The sequence below is a fragment of the Pinus tabuliformis genome, chromosome 7 (assembly GCF_031772625.1).
Source record: "Pinus tabuliformis cultivar Carrire ecotype Pingquan chromosome 7, CPIR1, whole genome shotgun sequence".
Classification (NCBI taxonomy): domain Eukaryota; kingdom Viridiplantae; phylum Streptophyta; class Pinopsida; order Pinales; family Pinaceae; genus Pinus; species Pinus tabuliformis.
The window spans coordinates 1,686,958,307-1,686,984,453 of record NC_142293.1 but is presented as its reverse complement, the minus strand read 5'-3'; positions in this window follow the sequence as shown (position 1 = coordinate 1,686,984,453).

Here is a 26,147-nt window from a genome sequence, read left to right as displayed (position 1 = left end):
TGCGATCAAGTCTTCGATAGCATCACATCTCGCAATCGGTGCTCTCAACTAGTATATAGGCCCAAGCTTCAAACATTTCGCGACATGGTGGACCCGTCGGGATCATTAACCGTAGCATAGATATTTTCAGGTCGAGCCTATCGCAAATCGTAATCAACGGAACCCAAGGTTTATACGTCAGGAGCGATGCAATATGGCGGACCCACCGGGACTATTAAGCACAATATATATATATATTTAGGTCCGCTTCCCCCAATCACAAATCACAATCGGCAGTCAGCGATAGTAAAGTGACATGCGATATGCGAAGGGGCGATGAGCGCACCCAATGATAACTATAGATATGGGTGCATAGTATTTGAAGTCCAGCCTTATGTTTCGGCTGCGGGTTTTCTCATGTATTCCCATGTGTCCTGATATAATGTTGTGGTCTAGGTTTTTTAAAGGAAAATCTGATAAAATGAATAGTCCAGGTTCAACGGCTTAGTAATTACGGTTGCTTTGAATTGTGAGATTAAATGGAAACTGTGACTGAAGGAAAAGTTTGTTTGTGGGCATGTCTGTCATATTAATCATAATCATAGCTAATATGAACTATTTCTATAGGTGAGGACCAAGAGAAGAAAGGCGAGTTCAAGTGGACCCGATAATGGATAAATGCGATTTATATCAAGATGACGCCTTTGCACCATTGATGTCGATATTGCAAAGACATACTCTGCAGGAAAGGGATACGAACCACCATAGTGCATAATGGAGGCATGCTCTATGTTCAGTGGAAGCACTCATGACAATGTTGATCCATCAAGAGGTTATTACCTCTAAATACACCTTAAATCATGCCAGATGTGGGATGATGAGCGTAGTGTCTTCAGTTTCCTTCAGGAAATAATAGGGAATAACGCCTGATCTATATAGGTGAAAAGAGATGAGACGTAGTCACACTCTTTTAATCGACATCCTTTCATTTCCCCCAAAAAATAAAAATTCCCCAGCAAATGTAATCTCAATGTGTTTGAAGTTTGACGAACCGTTCTACATCCGTATATTTTAATTTGTATATTGAATAAGCCAGGAAGATAGAGGGTCAGGGGGATACAAAGGGTCAGTTTCTTCCTACATAAATATTGCCCTCGGAGATGGAGGGAGGACTTTTTTTTGGGCATAACAGCTTTTGATTTATTGTGCTAATAAAGAAGACTATTTGGGTCAAGAAGGAGCCTTTTTAGATTTATTTTCCTCTTCATTCATGTGTTTAGAATCAGTGTGTTGTTGCTGGAATAAATATAAATGTGTTTTGTTTTGTGCATATTGATAACGATACAGCTTATGACTAGTCTTGATTATTTGAATGTAATTCTTTATCATGGTTAACTCATGAGTGGTCCCCGAATCTAAATTAAACATCAGTTGCAAGTTTATTTGTAGGAACAGGAATGTGCATTCTTGTATGAACAAGTAGATTGCAATTAAGCTTTAATAAACCTTGTTCATTTGTGAATTTAGTAATTGGTTCATTTGGATTTGGAATTTATGTATGATGTTTAATCTCTTTAATTATGCTCCTGCATGATAGTTTAGAATAGTTAGGACTAGCATAAGTGTTATAATCAATATATATAGGATCTAATACATATAAGTTAGTTGTTTCTTTTGTTGATTTAATGGAAGTCTCCGGGAGAAATATCTCAACACCTATAATAGTTTACGAGGTCCTTTAAAACCTGTCAGAACTAGCCATTCCAAACGAAAGTAGATCTAATCGGGGTCTGCGATTAGGTTGGTTCCCCTTGTTGGCACAGCGAAAATTCACAGCGTCAACACCACGAAAATTTCACTCTCACACAATGGTATTTTACAAAGCAATGTGGGTCATACGGGTTGAAACTTATGGCATCGAAATTGAATCTTTTGAATTCCTCCATCTCGACATCGGCATGCTTGAGATTTTGTATCTCGTATAACCCGATCCACAAAGGAAGAGTAGGCCAAGGTGCCTTCTTCTTCTTGTGCAGTCTAGTTGACAACCCTGTCGAGATGTGATACGACACTTCTTGCATGACAAGGTTGTCCATGGAAAACTTCTGTAAAAAATGCGGGGGCTTCTCTGCATTGTACATCTGTATGAAGGTGCCAAGGGGTTAGGCATACTAATCTGTTATGTTGATTAATGCCTCCATTGCTGCCTACGAAAAGAAAGGTGGATCCTTCTCAAATATCATTTTGCACACTGGGGTGACAAAGTGGTCTGACAATTGTGTGATGACTCCATGGAAGCTGCATTCGGAGAACAATCTATAATAAGTGTGCATAGAGGTTTTTGAAGGTGTCCATTCCCACTTCAAACCTCGGAAATACTGACGGGCACAAATCACATCCAAGATATAAGCATATATGTATATCTTGGCTTGCTAACCTTTGGGTGGATGTTGGGCTTTTGTCACGTGTTCCTTCAACCTGAGAGCCAACATGTCAGACCAGTTGCATGGCCTTCCTTCACTGGCCAGTTCGTCCAACACAATCACTCAACTTTTCGGGAAGGTCTCTGTGTTCTCTTTGTCGTATAGGCAGCATGCAAAGATGACCAAGTACTGATATTCCTTCTGCAGTATCTTCATCTTGTAAACTGTACTAGGTGTTTTTATGAACTTGGTTGGCTCTTTAACCTAACTCTTCAAGATATCTCTAGAGTTTGTGTTACTACATATGTTAAAGGGTTTCTCCATTGCGATCACCGGCTGTGGCAAGTGATATATCTCCTGATAGTCCTTTTCCCTAAAGGTAGCAAGCTCTGACCCGCTGACACTACCCAACATCATTGTCTCAGGATTAGTGTGCGAGACAATCCAATGTATCATGTCCGCTCATGGAAATGTGGGATACTTGCATGCAATCTGGTACAAGGCAGATTTGTGGATGTTGACATAGACACTGCAGTCTTCCAGATCTTCCTCAAATGTGCCTGAGAATGTATCATTCATGTCCTACCATTTCATCTTGATCTCTTTGTCTATGACTAGCTTGATTTCTTCATAAACGGGCAAGCCCATAGACACTTGTTCAACTGCATCTCCAGTTTCACTTCCAACAGTGTCCTTTGACCCTGCTCTCTTGGAGTCCATTGTACTTGTAATGCTGAGAGATAGACGAACACCTACTATACTTGGAGACATAGTGATAATCATGGAAAGAAATCTCTCAATTGAAAACCAAAACAAATCTGAGGAATAACATGCAAAATACTTGGGTGACTGGCAGTAAAAATTGTACAATTTTCACTAGGAGGCTAGGATACTGACTGCCAAAAATTTGCAAGGCACAATCTAGGCTGTCAGGAGACTGACCGAATGTTGAACTTGTGTAATGCGTAGTCGAGCTTGCCTGCTGAGCGTTTAAATTGTGCAATGCACAATTTCAGTTGGCAAGGGCATGCAAGCCTAGAAATTGTGTTGTGCAATTTTCTGGGTCAGCAGGGCACTGCCTCCCAGAATTGTGCAATGCAATCTTGGAGGTTAGTGCTCGCCAAGTTTGCACAATTTCTGGAGGGAAGGCAGAGCCTTCACTTCCCGAAATGCGCATTTCTGTCTAGGTAAGGCAAGGTCTGGGCCAAGGCAGCCTAGACCCACTGACGGGCGACTGAAAACATGAAAATGTTTGAATGCATGGCGAGACTGAGTGTAAGCAAGAGTAAATGATCATGCATGCAAACAGTGAATGCAGGATTCTGAAAACGGGAATGCATGCATGTGTGTGAAATGAGTTGCCGCAATAGTGACTATTAGTGCAAAACAATGTCATGCATGTGACAACAGTGAGATGCAAATAAAAACTAAAATTGTGCTTCTAAAAGCTAATATACATTAAAATGACAACATGTGTTCAAAAAAACCAAGCAAATAGCATTCGTACAAAGTGAAATACAAAAAGTGACTGAAAAGCAGCAAATGACATGAAAAGCAAACTTACTCGGAAATAGCTAAGTTGAATGTGTCAAAGACTCCTAGATGTGTTGTGGGATGTCAGAGCTCCAAGATCGGTGTGAGGAATGAGCTCTATAGCATCGAATAAATAAGTTTGAGGCTTATGATGCCCATGCCACAAATCTGGGAAAAAGTGACACTTGGAGGAAAGTTTCTAAAACGATCTTTGCATGCAACCTCCAATTATAAAAAATAGATCGCTAAAATTTAGGGATGTTTTTTGCATGTTTCTTTTCACTATTTTGGGAAAAGAAACCCATGCATGCAAATCAGGATTGCTCAATCCTAGGGGGAACCAGTCAATGTGAAGGCAGATGCAGTAGTCTCCAAGTCTAGTAAAGGGATTTGTGCAGTTTCTGGGCTGAGTAGGGGTGGTTGTCCCTCAAACATTGCACAATTTCTAGGGTCAACAGGTCAATGCCTCCCATAATTGCGCAATTTCTAGGTTGAAGCCCAGTGAATGGCTGGATTGTGCAATTTTCTGAGGGAGGGTTGCTTGGTTGGATTGCACAATTCTGGAGCTCAGTAGCCAGCCCAAAAAGATTGCGCAATTTTTGGTGGGAAGGTTGGTTCCCCTCCAGAATTGCGCAATTTTCTGAGTGAACCTCTCAGCCAGAGAATAACCTAAGTTTGGAAAGGCAGCTTATGATGGGAAGCAAGCAAGTTGACATGCACAAGCTAGAAAGCCTTTGAAACTCAAATGAATCCTATGTACTTGACAGTCCAAGACATGGTGCTAAGGATGGTTGGTAGGGAGGCTCCAAAATGAAGCTAAAGAAAAATTTTGGAGGGTAGTTGTAGCTGCTACAACACTTGGCGACACATTGGTAGAACTCTTGCTCTCTGAACGGAACTTTGTTTCACGAAAATCAAGTCTAACACCTCCAAAAGTATTGTTCAGTTCTCTGATCATCTTGATTCCCACACTAGCTTGATTGAAAGATGTAGCACCTTCCATGCTCTGGGTCTTAGCACACATTCCAAGCCAAGTCAATGTAGTTGTTTCGAATGGGGATGAGGGGTATATTGTTGCACAACCAATATGATAGTCAGAGTTAAAGTTTCATCTCTGGTGTTGCTCCACTGCTAGCAGGCCTGGATAGTGCCGCAACAGAGTCATGCAGGAACACAAGCATCGCTCCACTGCCAGTGAGCCTGGTTAGTACCCCGGTGGAGTTTCTTGCATCGCCTCTCTACGCAGGAAGCCTTTCTCTTTTTTCACCTTATTCATTTTCATTTTTCAAAATTTTTCACATTTTCATTTTTTCACTTTTTCATTTTTCAAAACTTTGCATAGCACTTATTCATTTAGAGGCAGAAGAGGGATCTCGACTTATTGAGAGCAAAAGAGGTTGTTCCTTCAAAGAAGTATTTTATATATACCTCTGACATACTTGTTAATATTTCCCCCCTCACCTTACTCTACTCGACTAAGCTGACAAGGGTTAACCTAAAACAACCGACTAGAGTAGGTGATACTAGTTAGTGTGCAAGCGTTGCGTTTTCATCAAGGTTCCCTTCGAATAGAACACATTTTCCATTAGCGTATCATGGACTGAATATAACAAGTTCTACATATAGAGAGACGACAACAGATAACCAAGTATTGATAACTGCACAAGTCCTCTTGCACTTTACCCTCGCTTGTTTCAAGAGTCATACAAGGTTTCATGCAAAACTAACCTACAAACTTAAACAAGCAAACAAACAACTAAAGAGCGAAGAGCATAAGAAAAAATGTGAAAGAAAATCAAGTAACCAAACAAGCAAGCAAACAAACAAACACATAAATCAAGAAAAAAACATGCATGCAAGAAAACAAGACAAGAAACAAACTCTACTCTTACTCCTAAGCTGACGATGCATGGGCCTGATTAAGTGAAGTGATATTTCAATGAGGGGGCGGCAAACAGTCACTTGTGACAGCGACTATGTACGCCTATGATTGTGCAAGTCCATCACCAAAGTATGTTGAGCGGGGTTTGAACTTCAACTTCATCTTGGGATTGAATGATTTATCAAGACAGTATTCAAATCTGTCCTAAGGATATTGAAACTTCATCTGGACTTTTGGAGCTTGAAACTGCAATTCGCGAAATCACTACCAAAAATCCATAGGTGATTCTTGCGGAGTCTCACGTTGTTTTAACATTTTTTTGTCAAGAGGTTCTGAATCAAAATTATGCAAAGTAGATTCAATGAGATCACAAAATTGGTCAAGTGAGTGCACGTTGTCGAGTGGCAGGTTGTTGCACCATCGTTGTGGGGATTTGCGAAGTGTGTGTGAAAGCAAGAAACTGGCCTCTTCACTAGAGAAGTCATCTACATTATCAATAAATGAATAGAAGTCTTGTAAGTACTCGGGCCAAGCCACTTCACCTTCACCATCGTACGTGAATTCAGACAAGAGATCAAAAAACACCCTCGTGATGTCGAGATGTTTGGCATAAGAGAAACATCGTGAAGGGATGAGTTTAACAGTATCCATGAAAGATATGTGAAGATTCAAAATAGGATGTAAGGGCACAACTTGTCATTTGGCCCTCATTCTAGTGCCAGAAATGTTGATGGTACTAGACCCGCCAACATGTCAGGGGATCTCCTCGGTAAGAAGTCCCAACTAGACCTCGGACCGTTTGGTGTAGGAGTCCTAGCAGTGGGTCATATGGTATCGCCTTGACCATAGTTGCACACAGAGGCAAGCAGGATTTCAATGTTGGTAGCAAGGGTGTGACCAGCACGGCAAGCCAAGGAAGGTGCATGAAGGGTTCTAACACATGGAAGGTGGAATAATTGGAAACCTATGGAAGCAAGTGGATTGTGAGGGAACACATGAGTAAAGATACATGACCTGCTAGAAGGTAGGGAAACCAACGATCCAGAGTGATATTTAAACCAACATCACATCTCAATAAGATACATACATACATAGATAGAAAAGTCCACACATACTTGTGTAAGAAAACAGATACATATATTGTCAGTGTAACCAAGACAACTGAAATACAATAACAACATATGCATGAAATGTGTTGGCTTTGTTATATTAATAAAGTGAAAGTTCCAATCATACATGCAACCATGACCAACCACTAGTTCCAACAGCAGAATGTTATAGTCACTGCCGCCTGCTCCTCCAAAGAGACATACTATCTCTGCACTGTGGAGAAGCCAAGGCTCATTACAATACAATCCAAGCTTTCTCTATGATACACCTATAGGAAGCTTGGCTCCCCATAAGCATGCACAATGAGTTGTGAGGTTCTATAAATAGCAAAGGGTGAGTGAACCTTGACATTCCCCTTTGTGACTCTTCACCTACCCTCATGACTCTTCAACTACTACATGACTGTTACATTCGACCATCGACACTTGGTCTTTCAATTTTAAAAAATGTTACATTACAATCTGCACATGTTCCCATGTGAGGAAAAATAGGCTTAAGCAAGCCATGCAAGCTATCACTAAGACTCTGACAACTGTGGGAAGACTAACTCTTTGGCATCTTCGTGATGATCGATAGTGGCGAACTGATGCCAAGCTTGGTAGTCCATGATGGTGTTCACGTGCTAAATGGTGACATCCTACAGAAAGTGAACTATTGCCTTCATTGCATCCAAGTACACTGATTTGGAACCTCTGTCCAACTCATCTGCTAACATGCGCATCACACTCTTGAGTGCAGTCAGAACAAAAACATATTGATACATAGTGTGGGCACTGATCTCTAAGTCTGGGTTGGTGGCTACACGCATCAACTCATTAAAGTACATATCTAGCTCCATTCGAACTTGCTTCTTTGAATTTGTCTTGGTGATTGTGCCAATAGATGGGATCGCATGCGAGCGTACAATGACATCCATGCTTCTGAATACCCATGCATGCGAAGCCTGCAAACTAGTGATGAGCTACGGGAGTTCCTCATAGTTTCGAATCTGACTCTCGATGTGTGCCTTCAACTCTACCACCCTCGGCTTCATCATCTTTGGAAAATGCAATGGGGATCCTTTGCATCTCATTATCCATGTTTGCATGCGGTCAATAGTAGTGTGCAAATTTGACAAGATACGTGCTCTCCTAGCACAAAGCATATCCCAACCATTGAGATGGACAACTACCTTATGCATGGTGCCGAATTTGGAATGCAAAATCTGCATGACTATTTTGAGGGACGATACTTCATCCAGTATTGCTCTCTTCAACTTTTCTCTAGCGTATGACGTAACCTACTCTCCTCCCTGCTTGGTTGCTTGTAAAGCCTTGGCCATGCGCTCGTTCTCTACTATCAATAATCGAACACTCGAGCTGGTGTCCTCGGCATATGCTCTAGTAGCATCGGCCAATTTTCTTGGATGCTTGCACACATCAGATATGATCACTCATTCTACAAACTGTGCAAGAAATGTATGGACATCCAGAGTAGACACTGCATGATTGCACAACTTTGTGTTGTGACTCGTCGAAAGATATGATGTGCATCTCCACTTTTGGATTGTCTTCAAGGATATTTGTGTCTCCTTGATCGCTTGGGACTAGCTCTTCTTCCGTATTTGGTGAAGCCGGTGGGGTGACCTCTTGGTTATGAGGCATGAGGTTTGTATCCTAATCTAACTCTGGATGCACCATGTCCGTATCCATTTTCTCTAGCATCTGTTTAATCTCTTGAGATAAGTCCTACTCCTGCGACTGTTCACCCTGTATACTCTGTGCGAGCTACTCGAATGAGTCTATAACCTATATGGGCACAATTTCTGCAATCTGTACATGCTACACCTCCTATTGTGTCCTTCCATGCTATGCTTGCTTCTCTCTTCTACGCATCTCCTATTCTTCCCGAAGTTTTTGCTTCATCTCTTGCAACTCCTTCTCTATTTCCTCCATTATCTATTTATCTCTTTGCCTTTTCAAGTTCCACTTGTCACGTTGTCATCAACCTTTCTCTTTCCTTTATCATGCGTAGGTCTATTACCCTCTACTATTGTTGATGATGGTGCCCTTTGAGATTCTGCTTTGCGTCACTTTGCAAACCATTCCACATCTATGTCGATCGGTTCATTGAGCCTAGAGAGTTTGTGACAATATCTCCATGGGTCTTCCTCAGGCCAATGACATGCCGATTGGATCCATAGATTGCACTCTCACACAGTGGTCTTTTACAAGGCAATGTGGGTCATAACGGTTGAACTTCTGGTGCTGAAACTGAATCTTTTGAATTCCTTCGTCTCAACATCAACATGATTGAGATTCTATATCTCGTATAACCCAATCTGCAAAGTAAGAGCGCGCCAAGGTGCCTTATTATTATTGTGCAGTCTAGCTGAAAACCCTATTGAGATGTGATACGACACTTCTTGCATGATGACCTTGTCCATGGAAAAACTCGGGAAAATATGCAGGGGATTCTTTATGTTGTACATCCGTATCAAGGTGCCAAGGGGTGAGGCATACCAATATGCTATGTCGATCAATGCCTCCATCACTTCCTGCGAAAAGCAAGGTGGATCCTACTCAAATATCATTTTGTACACCGGGGTTTCAAAGTGGTCTAAAAACTATGTGATGACACCATGGAAATGCAGTCGGAGAACAATCTACAATAAGTGTGCACAGAGGTTTTCGAAGGTTTCCATGCCCACTTCAAACTTGGGAACTGCTGACAGGCACAGATCACATCCAGAATATAAGAGGACATGTATATACATTAAAATGATAGTAGGCGTTCAACAAAACCAAGAAAACAACATTCGTACAAAGAGAAATACGAAAAGCGACAGAAAAGCAGCAAATGACATGAAAATAAAATTTACCCTGAAATAATTGAGCTGAATATGCCGAAGACTCCCAGATGTGCTATGGGATGTCAGAGCTCCAATATCGGTGTGAGGAATGATCAATGTAGCGTCAAATAAATAAGTTTGAGTCTTATGACGTGCATTCCACAAATCTGGGAGAAAGATACACTTGGAGGGAAGTTTATAAAACAGTATTTGCATGTAACCTCTAGCTGCTAAAAACAAATCCCTAAAATTTAGGGATGCTTTTTTGCATGTTGATTTTTGCGATTTCGGGAAAAGAAGCCCATGCGTGCAAATCAGGATTGCTTAATTCCAGAGGGAACTGGTCAACCTAAACGAACATGCAATAGTCTAAAAGTCTGGGAAAGGGATTTGCGTAGCTTCTGGGTTGAGCTGGGTTGGATGTCCCTCAGGAATTGTGCAATTTCTGGGATTAGCAGGTCACTGCCTCCCAGAAGTGCACAATTTCTAGGCTGAAGCTCAGTGACTGGTTGGATTGCGTAGTTTTTTGAGGGAGGGCTTCCTGGCTGGATTGCACAATTCTGGAGCTCAGTAGGCAGCCCAATAGGATTGTACAATTTCTGGAGGGAAGGTTGGTTCCCCTCCAGAATTGTACAATTTTTTGAGTGAACCTCTCAGCCAGAAAATAACCTAAGTTTGGAAAGGTAGACTGTGATGGGAAACAATCAAGTTGACATGCACATGATGGAAAGCCTTTGAAACTTGGCTAAAGCCTATGTACTTGACAATGTAAGACATTCTTCTAAGGATGGTTGGTAGGGAGGCTCCAAAACGAATAAAATATCTTGCTCATGAAACCCATGAAGCAAGGTTTACAATAATAATTATATTTTCTTCATTACATCATTTACAATAGTCACAATTACATGTCATTATGAAGACCGAACCTAGTTACATTTTACATTGCTCCCTCTTAACTAGGGAGGTATTCATAATGGTACTTGGTCATTCTCAATCTGAAGAATTGAAGAATTGGATTGGTAACCCATCTGTATAGCATCATAGTAACCAACATTGTTTCCACAGAAAGGCCTTGACTGACAGCTCTATCTCTCATTAGATCAGAGCATAATGTTGGTGAGACCAATGACTATAGACACCTTCATCATTCTCTCTCAAGGTACATACCCACCTGGGTGTTCACTAAGTATGAACTTCTAGGACTATTCTTATCTTGGGTTCCCAACCCTCAAAGAATATATTTCCTCTTCCCTACTCTTATCTTGGATGCCGTACACATCCTCAAAGAGCATCAGATGCCATATGATTACCCAATCCTCCATTCTTTCTTCCCAAGTGAAGACAAGAATGTTGTATCTATATCTCCCTCTCAACTAGAGAAGATATGTCCATTCCTGTAAAGGAATGTACCTAAGCTCTCTTTGATCCGGGGCATGCCTAGGTTCCCTCTTAATTAGGGACTTGTTAGAGCTCCCTCTCAACTGCAGACTCTCTTTTCATCAAAAAATTCTTCTTTGTGGGTCCTCCAGCTGCTTGATCAATTTCCTTTCTTGATGTCATGGAATTCAGTCAAGCTTCTTCCTTGTAAGGCATTAAACATCCATCACTTTCCTTCTTGGCTTGTCATGTCATTCCTTTCTTCATGGAAAGTGACATTCTTGATACATATCTGGAACCTTAGTCATATGGCTACATCTTCGTCATCATGTTTCTTTCAAGAATTTCCATCCACCACATGAATTCTAATTTTACTGGCACTTACAATTCTTGTTCCAATAGCCCTGTATGAACTCATCCAGATATTTTTCAAGAAATCAAAACACAACATTAAATCAAATAGTACCTTACCAGATGAATCTTCATCATGACATATTCCTGTAGGTATCAACATCCTTCATACATGTTGACACATCTCCCAAAGATATCCATTGTCAAGGGTCTCCATATTTTTCAAAGTCTTCATATCTTTCAGAGAGATTTCCTAGTCAAATCGTCTTGGTCTCTTGGATGTTGATCACCTTTATCATGGTTGCATATCTCATGATCTCTTCCTCTTAAATATTCCATTCCCAAGACCTTCCAATCAGAGTTCCTTAATTGTAGTCAACCACCTGATACTTCATATGAGGACATATTATGTTGATTGCATCTAGTGTGACTTATGCCTTCCTGCATCCTTTCAGAGGAGGAGACCATTTTACCATGATCATTCTTCTCAAGATAAAAGTAGTGATCCACGTTACTTGCAACCATATGACATGACTTTATAATATTAAACATAAACATACATAATTCATTTTACCTTTAGGTCATCTAGGCTTCTTCCAGCAGCTTCCTTGATTGAAAATATATTCAACCCCTTGATCTACTTCATTTCTCATGTCATCATACCATCACTCCATGAATTCCATAAGTTGGAGTTCTTGATCAAACACTTGCTTCCATTCTAGATCTATGAATCCTCCAAAAGGGATTCCATTAGAGAGTCTTGAGGATCTTGCATATTCTTATTCAACAGATGTTTCCCTTTTGACTGATGTATGATGAGACTTGTCTTGGATGACTCTTTCATTTGATCTTTCAATGAGGTCACCAAGAGTTATATTGACTACCATAGATTGTGTTCCAGCAGTCGTTCATGTTTCCCTATGGTGGTGTCACGAGCTCTTACTTTTAATGATTCTACTTTCTTGTTCTTCCTTCTTTCATCTTCCTCCATTTCTTCGTTGAAATGGACTTCTTCTATATTCTTCTTGTTATTGTCCTTCTTAAGTTAAGAACAATATTTCTTGTAAAGTACATAATATTTCCATCAAATGTTTGAGTCCTCAACACCTTTTCCCTTCAACTTGTCTTCTTCTATCTTGCATAGAAATCACAAGTACAATGAGGTAACTTACTTATCCCATGAATTTCGTTATCCTCATGTTGATGTCACAAGTTTGTGTTTATAATGTTTACATGATGTCATACCACATCTTATTGTAGACATAACCAATGTAGGATGTAGGAGCCATAAAGAGACCTATATTGAGAGAGACTATTTTAATAATTTCTTACACTCTCTTACCATGGAATTCCTTTCCTCGGCTCCTCCTATCCTTTCCAGCGATATGAACTTTCTTTTCTTGTAATGTTCATAATTATTTTTCCAACTTCTTTGATGTCTCCAATATTGTTTATGTGACAGGACCTTAAGAGTTCCTTCCCATGAATTCAAAGGAGACATTTTTCATTGATATGTTTAATGACTTCACTTATCTATGAGGACTATGAAAATCCTCCTTATTCCATGCAAGGAGCTTTGGTTACCTATCCAACTTATAGATCTCCTTGCAACCACAAAGCAATTTTACCAAATAAATTAATGAATGAAAGGTACTTACGTGACAAGTGAAGATGAACTCTTCAACTTGATCACTTTAATGATGGTTGAAGAAGATGTATTAGAGCTTCCCCTTGGATGATCTTCTTTCAAATGAAAAATCCTTCCTCCAATAGAAAAGGTTGCTCCTTTTGATGAGGATGATTTTTTCCTTCTTCAGATGATCTTGTTCTAGGGCAAGGAGATGATCCTTGCTTGTTTTATAACCTTGAAGTTGATGACAATGCCTTCTCGCCTTCTTTTGTAGTGTAGATTAGAACTACTTCTAGGGTTTCAATTTTCTCCAAGATGATGTGATCTTTGTTTTTATGGTCCTTCGAGATACCTTGCTTTGTAGATTGCTTCTTCGATCTAGGGTTTGGTTCTTCAATGTAGATCTTGATCCTTTTCTTTGATAACCTTCAACTTGCTTTGGTGCCCTTCTTGAAACTTGATCATTGAATGTCTCTTGGTTGCCCTTCCTTTGACTTCAACACCTTAGCTCTGATTCCATTTTGAATAATCTAGGGCAATTAGGTTAATAAGATTCTTCTCACGATGTTAACTATTTGTGAGGTACTTTTTCACTTTTTCTTATTAACACAATCTTCTGTTGTTATTATTAGAGTGTGTTTTCTTGCTTCATCAAATAGTTACCAAAACAAAAGAGACAAGAGCACAAGATGTTGGCTCTCTACCAGAGTCAAAACCTCTATCTCTTTGAGAGGAAAACCTACACATATTCTTCTTATAGAGATTCTAATTGATGAATACAAAGACCAAGACCATTGACCTAGTAGCCACTCCAAGATCAAGACACATGTTCTCTTGACAGTCCTCTTCAAGATCTTCATCATTGTTTGGATACCGAGATCTACCTTGACACTGAGATCCTTCATTCTTGATACTAAGATCTTCATTGCTCCCTTGACACTAAGACCTTCACTACTACATTACCACTGAGATCTTCACCACAATGATAATACAAATTGTAGTTACAACGAATCAATGAGACTTTACTGCACCGAGAAAGAGGTATACTTCACTGTTTCATCACCAAGTCTATTTTCTTTGATGACTGTAATGGAGATTGAACCACAAAATCTCCACAGCTATTGTTCTTACAAAATCACAGAGAGGCTTCTGAATTACTTACTGCAATGATACCAAAGCTATATATCTAAATTTCTTAATGAATGTGCTAAAGCTATGAGCCCATCACTATTCTTCATTCGAAAAGATAACTGAGTAGTTGACAGTGATCATCCATTAAAAATCATAAAATAATCTGAGCTATCTTATTGTGTCACAGATCCAACTTTTATCTCTGATATACCCATACAAAAGCATATAGATATCACCGAATTGTTCTCTATATCTCATCATCGAAACTTCAGAAGAAAATTTGAACATGTCTTCTCCACCGAAAGACCCAGATCTACGAAGTTTATTCACTATAATTACCCATCCAAAGTTTCAGAGATATCGAATCCTAAAGTTATCTTTATGCAAAAATCTTAGTTGGGTATTTATAGTAGTCTTTCCTCCATAAATGAGCTAACATGTCCAACCAAATAGTTGTGTCTATTTGAGGTGAGATGACATGAATGTTTCATACAATTTCCAGGTCGACTTCAAGAGAGGATTGTGCTTGTATTTTTGGAGGTATTTTCTAGACACTAGGTTGACTCATATACATTTTATATATGCTCAAGAAGAGCTCTTCATACATGACATTGACTCTTTGACTCAATAATAAATCCTAAGGCTCTCAATGGGAGCCACTAACAAATAAAATCACTTGCTCATGAAACCCATGAAGCAAGGCTTACAATAATAATTTTATTTTCTTCATTACATCATTTACAATAGTCACAATTACATGTCATTGTGAAGACCAAACCTAGTTACATTTTACAGCAATATGGACCCAAATACACAAGAGGTTTGCACAAATTTTAGGGAGTGAAATAGATTAGATTTTGGGGCAAAATTCATCACATGTATGTGACATGCCAACTGTATTGAACTAGATCCATATGGTTTTGGTCACGTGATGCACTAGATCCATCTTGTTATGGTCACATCATGATTTTGTGTTAGCTGTGAATAGGTAGTATTTGGGGTTTGATCATCTTTTTGGATGGTAATTGGAACAATTAGGTTTGGAGTTTCTAGAGGAAATTTTAATATTGTTATTATGCATGATGAGTTAAAAGTTAAAATAGTTGATTGAAAAATGTATTTATAAGAGATAATTAATTGACAAAAATTTACTCAAAAATATGATAATTGATGGGTTGGTCTTGCTTTATGAACTGTAAGTTATGGGAGAATGATGATCTTCCTGCACAAAGATCTTCCTTGATCCCTTAATGGCATTGGCGGTGGACTTTACTGATCTTTACCATTAAAATACATCCCCTAATTTTCAATGGCAGCTTGGTGAGCATACATCATGGATCGATTGGGACTAGAATAACCTTTGCAGTTTAGAGAGTTTCATTTGGAAACTCTATTGCAGATGTCTTGGAGCCAAAAGTCAACGTACAGGTTCAGGGGAGGGTGTACAATAGCTTTTGATGAAACCTGCACATGAGGCATCATGTAGAATGAGTCGAATCCACTTGCAGGTGATTGATGAAATTAGTTTGTAAAACGTCGTATTCAATAATGGATGCCAACAACATAAATGAATTGAAGATGGTTGTACTTCAGCTATGATGGCACAATAAGAATCAAGCTTGGTAAGCCAATCAGGCTCTAAATAAATAGAATTAAAAATTTTTAAAAGATAAATTATTTTTGTTTCATAAAATAGACTTTGCAAATAGTTGGTTTAATTTTTGGTCAAAATTAAATTAATTCATATTCAACGTGATATTGATTAGGTTATTACATATTAGGTTTTATTATGTTTAGGTTTATGTAATAGATTTATTTTATATAAGATAATTATATAATAATTATGTAATATATCTTATGAAATGCATTAAATAATAATTGAAATAATCAGGGTTCAACTATTATTTAGAATTGTAATATGGTGAGATTTATTAATGTGGTTGTGCTAATATGATACCATGCCGACAAGATAGGTTGAAATTAAATTTTGTGAATTTTTTATAAAAATAAAATTTGAAAAAATATGAAGTTTACAGTTAGAGAGTGTATAATATTACAAAATGATTGAATCCTACTTTATGCAAAGGTCTTTAATCGTAAGCTTATGCTTAATGCCTAGTAGATGGTGTTCCTCAATATTGCATCAGTTACTATATATATAGTAATTTCACTAAGTCATGGAGGAAAACATCGGCCTAAGAGAAAATCTCTTGCAAAAGTAAGATTTTTCTTACTCAGTTAAAAATCACATTATAATGATAGTCCATGTCAGTAACATGCGCATGCATTAGAAGTTGCAAAGAAATCTCTTAACTCAAAAATGTTATTTTCAATATAATGTTTTAACCTAGCCCAACAATAACTTATAAATATAACTTCAAATTTAAACAACTATATTAACTACACAAAATGAAGCCCTTCATAATAATGACAAGTATGAAATAAAAACAATGAATTTGATCTTGCATGCAAACCATTCGATTGTGATGAACACCTTTATTGGGCATTGCATATGTAAGAATATTATATTATGATTCAATGTATTAATGTTTGATATTATTTCAAGAGTTTCCCTTAAATGGGGTGTTAAGGAAGCAAGAAAATGATGTTAATGTGCATGTGGAGGAGGTACAAGGGGAGAGGATGTTTAGTATGACTGTGGGATATAAGGAGACAAGAGTGAGGTAGATATAGGTGTAGAGTCGTCATGACTCACCCTCCATGTGTAAACCTACTATTGTCTTCCTCTATCCATGATAAGCATTAACCAATATAATTATGGTAAGAGTGAGAATCAATGTAGATGATTTTTACGATGTCTTATGATAGGAAATTCAGCATTGATGATATGAATCAAGTCTGTCCAACTATGTAAGGAGAGGTTTCATGCTTCGAAGGATGTGGGTTTATATGTTCAAAGGTTTGTCAATATCCTTGCTTTTCATCATTGGAATTTGACCCTCCATCATTTGAACTTGGCACTAAGCCTACCAGCCTAAGGTATCCTCCTCGATCAATAGACACCATTTGTTTTACTAGCATTCAACTAAGACTCACTATTTCAAGAGGATGGTGAGCAAATGATAGTTTGAGTAAGGTGATAATAGTCATGGAATTCACAAAGGAACATTGAAGAAATGTAGGAAAACTTTGTAGCTCCTCAAATTCACTCAAAGGATAGGGAAAATCACTTGGCACTTGGGGCATCAACAACTTAGAATAATGGATTTCTTGAGGAGGTAAAGAGAGAAACTAAGAGAATTGAAATCAAAGTGAAGGGATAGAGGGGTGTAACTTCAAATGTTAAAGTCGATGAGCAAATATTCTTGTGGATTTCACACATTGGATTTTCTATCAAAATGGATGAAATCCTTGAAACTTGTGGATTTGTATTGGCACATGAAGGCATTCATTGCCATGGTTGTAGAAGTAATACGTTCATATTATAACAAAATGCTTATTAAATTGAGCCAATTAGATAATAAAATGGACCATCTAGACCATAAATATGACAACTTAATGCAATTTGGGGGTTAGACGCAAAGAGTAAAGGTTTGGATGAGAATTAGTAACTTGAAAGATGAGGGAAGAGAATAGGCTAGTGAGGAAGCAATTCAATATGAAGAAGCTAGCTGTAGGGAATCACGATTTTCATTAGACCAAACCCGCAGGTGTTAGTCAATGATCGCATCGCCAGAGATAAGGATCCACAAGAGGCGGTTAGTCCATATCACGAAACACACGGGGAGTGTTGGTTTATCCAATGTCCAACACTAGCAATGCAATCTTGAAGAGGACATACCTATAATCTTCATCAATGTTGACATACTATAAAGATTGGCCTTAGTCATCGTAGGTTTCAACATTGGGTTATATTTTCATTCTACATGAATGTAATGATATTAATTGTTGTAAATCGTTTAGGCTTAAATGAGGATAGCTATGTTTTCACTGCATGTTATTATTAATTTTTTTGCTAAATTCATATATGGAGGCAAACAAATCTCATAACAATGCTTATCTTTTTTTGAAATATTGTTGTTCTTTTGAATTTGAATTTGAGCTAAATTAAAAAGAAAAAGAAAAAAAAAATGTTATTTGAAAACACTTAAATTATATGAAATTAAAAAATTTAAATGGAGAAATAAAAATAAAATAGAAGTGATCTTTTTGCAATGTTCTTATTTCTTTAATGTTATGTTTGTGATAGACTTTTGAAATAGTTTTATTGTATGATTTTGATAATGCCTTATTAAAATACATATTTTAAATTCAATTCTAAATAAAATACAATATAAATCTATTTTATAAAAAATAATCAATAAATAATTATAAAAATAAATTAAAAAATACTTGAAATGTTATAATATTTCAATATTATTTCTGCTATAAATAAATAAAATATCTCAATTAAAAAAAATCTAAATGAAAACAATGTACAGATTAATTATATTGAACTTTTTTAAATCAAGTTATTTTTATTGTTTTATTAGTATATAATTTTGATCTTTATTGGTAAAAACTAGAATAAAATACCTATTTTAATTAATATTTTATAAAAAAAAAAAAATATTATTTAAAATTATTTAATATAAAAATCCGGAGCCTGTTACACTTTATAAGAAAAATAGGTTAATTAAATATGTTAAATATAACCATAAGAAATTAGGTTAAGGGTTAAATGAATTTCTCTAAATAACTCAATATTATTTTAAAAACTTAAATATCATAAAATGTAACAAAACAAACGATAATATGACAAAACAATAAGCATCCGTTGAACTGTACTGTATATTTTATGTGGTGTTGTACAACTACAAAGAAACGGTACGGTACAGACTTACAGTATTACTCTTCAAATTCACTAAGGCGGATAAGCAGCCTTCAGTGATATTTTAACCATGTTGAATTGAAAATATCCATGGCTCTCCCCAATTGCTCCGAACTCCAGCCATGACAGCGTTGAGAAAGAATGCAAAAGAGGACAGTAGAAGTCCCCAGCCGTGAGAGTTTTTCCTGAAAATTTCTAGCGAATTCTTCTTACTGCCCATTTCACCCACTGCCAGCTGCCCATTTCACCCACGCCAGTATTTGAACAGCTCCGTATACCCATCTTATATATTTCCATGCGAAATCCGCATCTCCCAATTCCCACGAAAATAAATATCCTCTCCATAGAGTTAAAAAATTTCCACGGAATGACCAAACACAACAAGGCTCGAACAATCAAAATTAAGATTGCTGGAGTATTGACACTGGTAATTGGTAATACTCTAAAGATGATCCTGGAACATGGGAATAAAAATAACGTGAGGAGGAATATTTTATCCTCCAGGTTAGAAGATCGGCTAAACCGAAGAGGGCTAATCGAAGATAGATATTTGTAGGATGTCAGACGACCATAGTAAGGGGTATCGAAGTAATGGAATAGATATAGATTAAACGATGACCAATAGAAGTAAGCCGAGGTAAAATGACTTAGATATCGCTCTGATACCCTCTGATACCATGACAGAGAGCAAGGATGAAAACACACAAACATAGAACTGAACTTGAACTTCACAGCATAACTTTCATTTATCTATTAAACTCGTATATATACAGGATGGAGAAACTTTTGGATATCAATTCGGGCGGTGGCTCCCTGAAGAAGCTTGCCCCTTTGTCAACACTTTCTACATACTGCATTAAAATCACAGTTGAAAATTGGTTCTGGGTAGTTGGAATTACTTCCAGTTTCTTCCAACACTCCCCCTTAATTCCAACTATATAACAAACATAATCTTAATACAATAAACAAGACACTATACTCTTAATTGTCATGCCTGGTGGTCTCAGCTAGGGTTACAACAAAACATTTCATTTTTGACTTCTTAATTCCAACTATATAACAAACATACTCTTAATACAATAAACAAGACACTATACTCTTAATTGTCATGCCTGGTGGTCTAAGTCTCAGCTAGGGTTACAATAAAACATTTCATTTTTGACTTCTTGCTAAGGGGTCCATGCTTGTTCCTTTTCCTTTGCTGGTGCAGTTTCATCTTCACCTTTGTGGGTTTCCTTATGAAATTCCTTTGCTCCTTGCTTTCATACTTATCGTCAAGAGGGTCTTCTGAATTGGGATGCAATGCAAGACCTCAAACAAGGTAATCTAATTCATGTTCTTGGGACTTGTCCTTAATGCTTGCAATTTCTTCAAGTTTTGTTGCTTCTTTTTGATTGTCAATATCTCCACACTCAAAAACAATGTTAGATTCATAAAGAGAACCATATTGATTTTTGTGATCGTGCTTATTCATGGATTCTTTAGTTTCAAGATTCTTCACCATGCCAATTGTTGCTTTCAAACCTACATCAATATGTTTAAAAAAATTCTCAAGCCATCCATCAATTAGCTTTATCTCTGCATTAAGCTTGACATCTTCAAACTTGTTTCTTCCTTTAACTGCTACTACAATTTCTTCTTCATGTTCTTCCACGCTATCATCAAAAGCAAACACCAATTTATCAATCATTTTCTTTTTAGAGATAACTTGCAATTCATTTTCATAAAATAAATATCCATTATCAAATTTAATAACAGATCGGCTTTCAAACATAGTTGCTTCTTTTACCAGCACTTCGCAGCTCCTCCTCGGAAATCCCCAGCTCCTTCAACAAGCGGCTCTCTGTATTAATTTACCTATAGATGCATGTGGCAACGCCTGGGTAGGGCCGAAGGCTCTGCAATAAAAAATCTTTACAGTCGCTTCACCAACAACACTCCAAGGACCACACGCAATGATTGTCTTCTGACAGTATTGAAGGCACAGCTCACCAGGCTATTACAACAGTCATGACCATGACTTTGCCTCAACGCTCAATCAAACAAATTCCGACCCTCAGCTCCACACGTGCACAACACCTCTTAACTCCACCTTGTGCATTGGTTAAATGTGCTTCTCCAATCAGCAATAGAGTCTCATCCAAATGGTGTCGGTCTTCAGCGGCTTCACCTTCAGCTCAACAATTTTCGATGCCTCCACGGAGCTCAACACTCATACAATATACTATGATGCCTCCACGGAGCTCAATTCAAATGGTGCTCAATGACACCTCCAGAACTATGGCACTCTGTATGCCACTTCAACATGGATTAGCGTTCAACATGTTTCACACTGTGCCATCCAATTAGGTGAATCAACCCTCCAGCGCTCTCTTTTTCACGCTAGCTTGGCCGACTACAGGCTTCTGTAATTCAACGAGCAATTTCACAATGCTCTTCCAGGACTATACACGCAATCGGTTCAACAACAACACTTTTACACTCCTCTCAATCCACAACAGGCACAATACACAACACAGGCCATATGCCCAACATGGTCACACCTTCCACTACAGCTACGCGAACACAACTCCAATCTTCACACAGAAGAGCCACCACGCTTCAGACTCGGGCATACTAGTAATGTGCGCCTCCTCCACATGAAGCCTCAAATAAGCTGTCAACAACCATAACAATATGGCCCTTCACCAATGCGGTCACACTAATGCGCCACACAACACTGATATAAACACTAGACACAGAAAACTTCACAAATTGGCTGAGCACACAACTCCCAATTATATGAGAACACATCGTCCAACTCGATGAGCACACAACTCCACCACACTCACAGCTCCCAACTCGATGAGAACACAGCTCCTTTGCTCGACTTCTTGACCCGCTCTCACATGAAAGGTTTCAGCACATCCTGTCTACAACATGACTTGGTAGCACACTCTTCAATGCTTAACACAACGCTCACAGCCCTTTACCAGCACTCGACCTCACACTTCTTTTTAACAGTGCCTCCTCTTGGCACTCACCTCGCCGCTCTAATAGCCAACACAAACACGACATCAACACTTAGTGGAAACACTCTTTCAACAATGGCAGCGTGATTCAGGGCTCTTCACTCAACTGAGAACACGCAGCACAAAACTTACACACAGGCGCCTTTCACGCAGATTTTCTGCCCTCTCTACACAACTCCTTCAGCAACACGGCGATTCCTCACACTCACGCATAGCGGGCTCTCACAAACTCATGCAGCTCACCTTACCCGGGCTCAAACCCTCAGCTCCGATACCAACTCAGATATCGCTTTGATACCAACATAGAGATTGCGCTGATACCATGACAGAGAGAGCAGGGACGCATAAACACACAAACACAACTTGCTTTCATTCATCGATTAACAGGTATTTATACAAGATGAATAAGGTTCTGGATATCAATTCGGGCAGTGGGTTCCTGAAGAAGCTTGCCCCTTTTTCAATACTTTCTAGAGACTGCATTAAAAATTTCTGTTGAATTCTAACTGCTCTACACCGACTAACTCTGATGACTATGCCGACTATCCCTGTCATACGGTTGTTGTGATTAATGGTCTAACAAAATGATGGCAAAGTCCATGAACAAGGCAATACCAATGGCTGCCCTTATTGCTACATGTCCACGGTGTGACTCGGGGGTAATGGCTGGGGTTATGACTAGTGGTCCACCCTATGAGAGGGTAATGGCAGTGGTAGAAGGAGATAGAGTATGAACAACCCAAAAAATAGAGCAAATCAAGTTAACACAACACGCTATAAATGATAAGGTTTGGATGCCGCGAAGATCACCCCTAAAGCTCAGCACTTGGCAAACTTGAGTGTTATTGAAATCAGACTTGACCACAGCTTTGGTTAGAAAGGCATTGGCTGTTGGATCAGGTGCACAGCAATTAATTAAACACACAGCAGAATAAATCAACAAACACATAAGACACAGCTTTTAACGTGGTTCACCCAACCAATCTGGGCTACGTCCACCAAACATAGGCATCAGGAGTTTATTAATCAAAATTGGAGATTACATCAAGAAATCCTCACACACTCATAGCATACATCCGAATGACTGCCTGTTAAATAGCATAGAGAATCTAACAGCCTCATAACTCCCTCACATCAAATATAGGAGGCATTAACTCCCTCCCAACAACCTGGAGCTAATCTAGGAACTGAATCCCTATTGTTGTCATCCTTCAGAGATTTTTGCCTATTTGACTAAAACAGAGAATCTCAACAATCTCCACCTTCACAACAATTCGCCTGATGCCCTATTATTATTATTTTATCTTTTCTGCAAGCCAAAGAAGCCAAACACCAGTGTAGCTTCTCCAACAAAATTGGTTTCGTGAACATGTCTGCACAGTTCTCCTTTGTATGCACCTTTTCAAGAGAAACTCCCCTTTCAGTGATAACCTGTCTTACAAAATGATATTTGATTGGAATATGCTTTGACTTACTATGATAGGCCGGATTCTTAGCCAAATGTATTGCACTTTGACTGTCACAAAGTAACCTGATGTTATCCTGTAACCTACCAAACTCACCAAGCAAACCTTTCAACCAAACTGCCTCTTTGCAAGCATGAGAAGCAGCAATGTATTCTGCTTCAGTAGTAGACAAAGCAACAATGTTCTGTAGCTTTGACATCTAGCTAATAGCTCCACCTGCAAGAGTAAAGATGTACCCTGAAGTTGACCTTCTCTTATCCAAGTCACCTGCAAAATCAGAATCAACATATCCGCAAACAAATTCACTACTCTTATTGTAAGAAATACAATAACTACTTGTGCCTCTCAAGTACCGAAGCACCCATTTCACTGCTGACTAGTGCTCTTTACCCGGATTTTCCATGTACCTGTTGACAACCCCAACTGCATGAGAAATATCTGGTCGTGTACACACCATCGCATACATCAAACATCCTACTACATTGGCATAAGGAATTCGAGACATATAATCCTTTTCTTCATCTGTATTAGGACATAAACTCGAAGAAAGCTTAAAATGGGAAGCTAAAGGGATCGACACAGGCTTCACATTGTTCATACCAAACCTCAAAAGTATTTTCTCAACATACTTCTGTTGTGATAGCCACAGCTTACCATTGCCCCTGTCTCTGAAAATCTCCATGCCCAAAATCTGTCTTGCGGCTCCTAGATCTTTCATATCAAACGTCCTTGCCATCTAAGTCTTCAACCTGTTGATTTCTTCAATGCTTTTGCTTGCTAAAAGCATATCATCAACATACAACACTAAGATAATGAACATGCCATTATTTAACAGCTTAAAATAAACACAATGATCATATTCACTTCTTACATATTTCTGACTCAACATGAAAGAATCAAACTTCTTATACCACTGCCGAGGTGACTGCTTCAGGCCATATAATGACTTCTTGAGCATGCAGACAAATTTCGCATTGCGATGCTGAACAAACCCTTCCGGTTGTTCCATATATATTTCCTCATCTAAATCACCATGTAGAAATGCAGTCTTAACATCTAACTGCTGCAACTCCAAATCAAACAAAGCCACTAATGCTAACACAATTCTAATTGAAACAATTTTAACCACTGGTGAAAATATCTCATGAAAGTCTATGCCAGCTTTCTGAGAAAACCCTTTTGCAACCAGTCGAGCTTTGTACCTGTCTTCCATATCATTCACACCCCGTTTTAGCTTGAACACCCACTTGCATCCCACAGTTTTCCTACCTTTGGGAAGTTCAACCAGATCCCACGTGCCATTCTTACCTAAGGCCATCATTTCTTCCTTCATGGCTGCTTTCCATTTGTCACTATTTGAACCTTCTACAGCTTCCTGATAACACAAAGGTTCATCATCATTAGCGATCAAAGCAACTGAAGTAACATGATCATCATACCTTCTCGGACGACGTTTGATCCTTGTAGATCTCCTTAAGAATGTTTATGGTGCTTCCACAACTGGCTGTCTATCAACTGAAGGAACTTCCTCATGATCGCCATCTGAGACCTGTTCATGTCCTCCATCTGAACCCTGTTCATAATCTGATTCTGAAACCTGTTCATGACTAGAATCTGAACTATGGTCGTTATGACTATCATTAGAATGTTGTCAAACTGAATATGCTGGAAATCAGATACATCATCCTGTTTCAATCTTCTATCTACATCTAACTGTACAAGAGAGGATTCATTAAACCTTACATCTCTGTTGATGATGATTTTGCGGGTAGTAGGATCCCACAATCTAAATCCCTTTGTTCCATCACCATACCCAAAAAAGATATACCTTTTAGACTTTGGATCTAATTTAGTTCGTTGATGTTTAAGCACTAGAGCATATGCATCACAACCAAACACTCTGAGTTTAGAATAGTCACAAGGGTGTCCTGTCCATACCTCTTGCGGAACCTTGCAGTCTATTGCCGTTGATGGAGATCGGTTTATCACATAACAAGCAGTTTCCACTGCTTCCGTCCACAACTCCTTCGGCAACCCGGCGTTACTCAGCATACACCTTGCTCTCTCTATAAGAGTCCTGTTCATGCGTTCAGCAACTCCATTCTGCTGAGGAGTATAAACTGTGGTCTTATGTCTTTCGATCCCTGCATCCTTGCAATAGCTGTCAAACTCCTTGGAGGAAAACTCACCACCATTGTCAGTTCTTAAACATTTTATTGTTCTACCAGTGTTGTTTTCTACCAATGCTCTAAACTGCTTGAAAACTGTAAAAACATCAAGCTTCTTTTTCAACATGAAGACCCAAACTTTCCGAGAAAAGTCATCAATGAATGATACAAAATAAGATGAGCCACCATATGACGCTGTAGGGGCTGGACCCCAAACATCTGAATGGATATAATCAAGTATCCCTTTACTAGTATGCTTGCCTGTTTTAAACTTTTGTTTACTTTGTTTACCAAACAGACAATGTTTACAGAAATCCAATTTTCCAGATCTTAGATTAGGAAGTAACTTTCGGTCAGCCAAAATTTTCAATCCTCTTTCACTCATATGCCCCAATCTTTGATGCCATAAGTGAATAGAACTACTG